Source organism: Equus asinus, chromosome 5 (genome assembly GCF_041296235.1).
Source record: "Equus asinus isolate D_3611 breed Donkey chromosome 5, EquAss-T2T_v2, whole genome shotgun sequence".
NCBI lineage: Eukaryota > Metazoa > Chordata > Mammalia > Perissodactyla > Equidae > Equus > Equus asinus.
The window spans coordinates 8,354,473-8,360,472 of record NC_091794.1 but is presented as its reverse complement, the minus strand read 5'-3'; positions in this window follow the sequence as shown (position 1 = coordinate 8,360,472).

Genomic DNA, 6,000 nt, shown 5'->3' with positions numbered 1-6,000 from the left:
TTTCTTCACTTTTAACTGCAGTCTGTAACACAACCTGGCAAATAATAGGTTCTCAATAAATATCTTTTAAATCAAACCTGCCTACCTGTTTCAGAACTGGCTTTCTTTTTATTCTATATATTTCTCCGTGTATCAGAGTTATGGAGTGGGCTGCCTAAAGGGTACCGATATGGCCTTCTAAGATGTTCCCAGATGTCCACTGATTAAAGATTCATTAGCTGTTTGTATTGTGATATTTTTTCTTAGAGCCATTCTTAGCCTTCTTTGGTGTATGATTTATTTAAAAATGGCCAGTTACCTCCTTTATTTGCCCTTCCCATGGTGAAATTCCTGTGTACAGCAGGAAAGTGGTAGCCACACGCCTTACAGTTGATCACAGAGAATTATTTAAAACAGGGGCCAGTGTCTGTATTTAATGGAAGAGGACTCTTTCTTGGTGTTCAAGATAATGCTCTGAATTTCTGGTGTGCAGGTTTTAATTTGTCTTGTAAGGAGCAGGTTTAGGCTTAGGAGGGGTTATGGAAAAAGAATCTCGTAAGTTTCATGGGTTTAGCTTCGTGTTGCTGTGACCACTGGAGGAATAACCGAGCTGGGAAGCAGGAAGGTATTGCTCCAGGGAACCTGTTTATGAGGCCGGTAATTCTGCATTTGGTATTGTGCAAGGAGTGACTTCAGTAAAACATGAAATAGAATTTTTCTAAATGATTTTCAGAATGATTTTTAAGATTAAAATTATGGGTAGGTGGTTTGGGGTATTTTTTTAACTCTGAAAACTAATAGGTTTTCTGAAGTACTTTCTTGAGTTATGTAAGAATTCTCAGTTTATGGAAAGCAGGTCAGCAGACAATTTCTAGCACAACCATGTAGCAGGCACCGTGACACACTTGTTCAAAGATTAGGAAGTCATGATCCCAGTCCTGAAATACCTCATTCTCAAGCAGGAAGGGCAACACACACACGTGTGCGCACACACATACACATGGCAGTAGTGGGAACACTGACCTCCCGTAAGAACAAATGGCCGAGGGAGTGCAGAGGGGGACATGTCAACTTCAACTTCATCAGGTGGGCTCCCAGACATGGTGACCTTTACATCCAACGTTGAAATATGAGGAGGGTTTAACTTCCTTTAGGTAGCCTGGAGGTTGGGTGTGGGTTACCAGCACAGAATATATAATGGAAGTAAAGTAGCAGACATGAAAAAGTGCGATGTGTCTAGCCATGCCACTGCAGTGCATGATTCCAGAAGGCGCATTTCCATTGTAGTTCACGTGAAAGACTGTGCCTTGCAAAACTCCAGGGGGACTGTCCACACAGCCTGCATGAATGCCCGTGTTGAAATTGTGCAACACAGTGGCCAGTGTTTCGCCGACAGTAAGTAGTCCAGCCATTTGTGATTACTTGAGGAAGAATTATGGGAAGTGAGTCCATATCTGCCTGTACATAAAGTTTACAAGATACAGAGCTAGTGAATATTAATTTCAGGATATTATAAAAGTGAAGTTTGAGTCTCTGTGTGAAATCACCAGGGAAATCAGACGACAGGGGAGCAGGAAAAAAGAAGGCACAGAGATTTAGAATATTGTAATTTAAGATACATAACAATAGCACCTAAGACTTTTTAGACAATTGTGATTCATTAGTTCAAATATCCCTATTTGGGGACCAGCCCCGTGGCTGAGTGGCTAAGTTTGTGCGCTCTGCTTTGGTGGCCCAGGGTTTCGCCGGTTCGGATCCTGGGTGTGGACATGGCACCACTTGTCAGGCCATGCTGAAGTGGCATCCCACATAGCACAGACAGAAGGACCTACAGCTAGAATATACAACTATGTCCTGGGGGGCTTTGGGGAGAAGAAGAAGAAGAAGAAAAAAGATTGGCAGCAGTTGTTAGCTCAGGGCCAATCTTAAGAAAAAAAAATCCCTATTTGTGTTAAAGATCTTTCTCTCCCCTCCACACCCTTTTTCACTGAATTAGATATCCTTTAGCTGCCTTCCAGTTACAGGATCTGTGCCATTCATCCATTCAAGAGAAAACAGCAATTTGTTAAGTAGCAAATATAATCTTGTCAGAAGTGGGAACCAAGGCCTTACTGATGTGGTCCCAGGCAGACCTTGCGTGGGCCAACAGCTCTCTGGTTGCTTCTTAGATTGGTTGTGTGTTTGGAGCCCTGTGTGCATGTTGGTCTGCTTGCTTTCAGATGAATCATCCTCCTAATGGACTATCAAGTACTTGGATTAATGTATCAGTGATGCAGACCACGGCTCCTGCACTTTCCTGATATGCCTTCAGACCAATTTAGTAAATTACACCCACTATGAGAGTTAGATGACATGTCATGAAAGATCAAGCTTTTTGGTAAAATGTCATTTCTTTGAAAGTCTTATGTTCCCTTTTTAGAGAGAGTCGTTGGAAAGGGAAAGTATACCATTAACATGTATTTTATCTGTTATTTAAATTTCTCACAGAAATGCATAGCATTCAGAAAGTTCAAGAACATGTAAAAATTGGATAAAGAATTTTCTTAACCCGTTATAAATTTTTTATCTGTCATCAACAGGCGAGATTATCCACAGCTACGACAGTGGAAGTAGAAGGAACAGTAGTCTATCTTTCACGGTAACAGCTTTTATTATCAGAACATTTTAAAAATAAAAACAAAACTACCATTTTTTCTAGCTTTGAACTATACTTACACGGTATGCGTACTAGATTTAATATCAAAATCAAAATACATGTTAGAGACTCCACAGCTGTTTACTTGGCAAAAGTAGAGATTCTAAGAACTATTTATTAACTTTGGGACACACCACTTTAAAAAAAAACACTTTGAAATATTTGTGAGGTGGTGCGTGTTTCTAATTAGAAAAGTAATACATGCTCAGAGAAGGAAAAGTTGGAGAATGCTGAGAAAGGGTAGTACATTTAATATTCAATTTATCAAGGTTTTTAATATAAGGTACAATTACTGGCTTTAAAATTTCAGATTGAAGAATAACCTGCAGTCCTTTATTAAATCTGGTAGTAATTAAATGAAACATGGAAAGCAATAATTGGCAAAATGCTCGGTTTCGTCCCCTCCTCTGAGCCACCTGCAGACTTCATGCGTGAGAGGAGAGGCCGGGGAGGCCGCTCAGCTCTGTAAGAACTCCGTCAGCCTGAGCAATCTGCGTTATTACCCTGACAGTTTGCATGAAGTTTCATTTTCTTCACCATAAGTAAGTTTTAAGGTAACTTTTGGCTTGTCCTCATTTTTTGCAGAGGAAAAGAAACACGAACTCCATTTTATTATCTAACAAAGGTAATAGGTAAGGTAGATATATTTAGAGACAAGAGAGGCAACTTTGGGACTTATTTTTGAAAGTGTTTGACAGAAAATTTAAAAATAACCATGCATAGCATCTATTGTCTCCTTAAAGACTTCACATAGAAAAAGTCCTGAAATCCCAGATAGCTTTGTCCACAATTTCTCACTACACAGCTGGGACTTGGGTCTGAAGATCTCACCTCATCTGGAGGGAGAGAACAGTTTGCTGGTGGGATTAATCTGAAACATCCTTTTCACATCGGCTGGAAAAGATGACTGCGATCACCACAGTAACAGCAAGAGAAAACACCTCCCTACAGTATGGCCCCGGCCCCACTGTCCTCATGCACACCTGAGATACTTAAGGCAGATCTTGCTACTATTTTGCAAACCTCGTCCTACTTAGTTATTTTAACAAAGTGTATGGAGAGAGCTTACCTCAAGAGTTTAACTAAGTTAAGTTTAACAAAGTTAGAACGATTTTATCTAAGTTAGAAGGCTAACTTGATAAGCTTCTCAGCTGGTGTCTCCTTGCTACTGCTCTGCCATAGGAATACAGACACCACCACTAAATACTCATTCTAATATTATATAGAATGGAAATGAGCATTTCCATAGGGACCAAAACAAACAAAAGAAAGCTGTGACTGTCACTTAATAAAAAGGATTCAGTTGCCAGAGATTGCATTCTGTGACCGCTCGACACGTAGTCCAGGTTCACTGTACCCAGATGTTTGTACAATGATAATATGCATGCAGATGGCCAAAGCAATGGGTACCACAAAACCAATGATGCATTTTCTAGTAGAGGTACTGGATTAGTCAGGTTTCTCCAGATTGATCTCTTTCTTTCATCTATCTATCTATCTATCTATCCATCTATCCATCTATCTATCTATCTATCTATCATCACCATCATCATCATCATCATCTATCGAGATGGAGATTTGAAGCAGTTGGCTTGTGCTGTTGTGGGCACTGGCCTGTCTGGAATCTGCAGGACAGGCTGGCAGCCTGGGGATACAGGGAGGACCTGACTCTGCAGTATCAAGTTCAAAGGCAGTCTGGAGGCAGAATTCCTTCTTCCAGGGGGAAACTCAGGCTTGTTTTTTTTTAGGGCCTTCAACTGAGTGGATGAGGCCCATCCACATTAAGGAAGGTAAGCAGCTTTACTCAAAGGGTACTGATTTCAATGTTTATCACATCTAAAAAATACCTTCATGGCAACATCTAGACGGATGTTTGACCAAATAGCTGAGCACCACAGCCCAGCCAAGTTGAGACAAAACGAACCATCGCAGGTATAATACAGACCACAAACACCTCTATTAATCTCATCCACTATTGAGATTACTTGAAGATGTGTATTTATTTTAGAAGAAAATCTTGACGTTCTTCTATTTAATTATAAACAAAATTAGTCAAGAATTAATCCTTATTTTAAAAGCACCTTTAAAAAGTATACAACTTCTTGCTACTGGATTTACTTTTTATAGGAACAATGTGTGGTATATGTGCATCCTATAATCACATATCCAACTCATCCTAGGGAGGAAGAATTAGGGGCTACCATAGTCATGTTTCCCTTAAGAATAATCTTAACTCAAAATACATGATTGTAATTTCATAGGATGTCATACTGATAATTGAAAAATAATGAACAGGGACACTCAAAGCAAATACTTAAGACAATTTACACACGCCTCCCTTGGCTCTCCTCTCCTTCCCACATCCATCCTTCCACCCGTGGATTCCCATTTTTTCCTCCAATTCAGCCACCCAGCAACATTAACTTTCTCCCCAGCCTCCTTTATCAAAATTTGTTTTCAGAGCCTTCATTTACACTAAAAGGTTACTTACAGTAGACACTTAGTGGGTTGTGTCCTTCCATGGTATGAGAAATGAGAGTCTTAAGTTAAAGGAATGAGTTATTAAAAATAAATCAGTATTGGGACCAGCCCCGTGGCTGAGCGGCTAAGTTAGTGCGCTCCGCTTCGGCGGCCCAGGGTTTCGCTGGTTCAGATCTGCTCATCAGGCCATGCTGACATGATGTCCCACATAACACAACCAGAAAGACCTACGACTGGAATATACAACAATGTACTGGGGCAGCTTTGGGGAGAAAAAGAACAAATCAACAAAAAGAGGATTGGCAACAGATGTTACCTTAGGTGCCAATCTTTAAACAAAAAGATCTAATAAATAAATAAATAAATGTTAAAAGAACTAAATACTGTTGCTTCCCTGTGATTTTGATGGTTTTCCTAGGAAAATATTTGTATTTTGTATGAATTTTGGCTCAAAAGATGAAGCATAGTATGACTTTGTGCCAGACGGGAGATAGAATTGAAATCTTGAGGTAGAATTGTTTCAGGAAATTTATGTGTTTCTCCCAGATTTCGAGCTTAATTTTCACTCTTTTTAAGCAGAATCCATAAATTACATAACACATATCAAAAATAACACTTGGTGTATAAGTGCTTAGTTAATTTTAATTGTATTGTTTTCGTCCTTTCTTCTTTTACAAGGGAGCTAACCGCTACTAGTCCTTAATTTCAACTTTACGAAACTATCACCAAATTTTGTCACTGCCTAGAATGATTTTAAGTTACTTCTTAGGGGATCTATAATGGCTCTCCAAGTCATAATAATAGGATTTAGTTGGAATGCTAATATATTTCTGTCTTTCATTGTG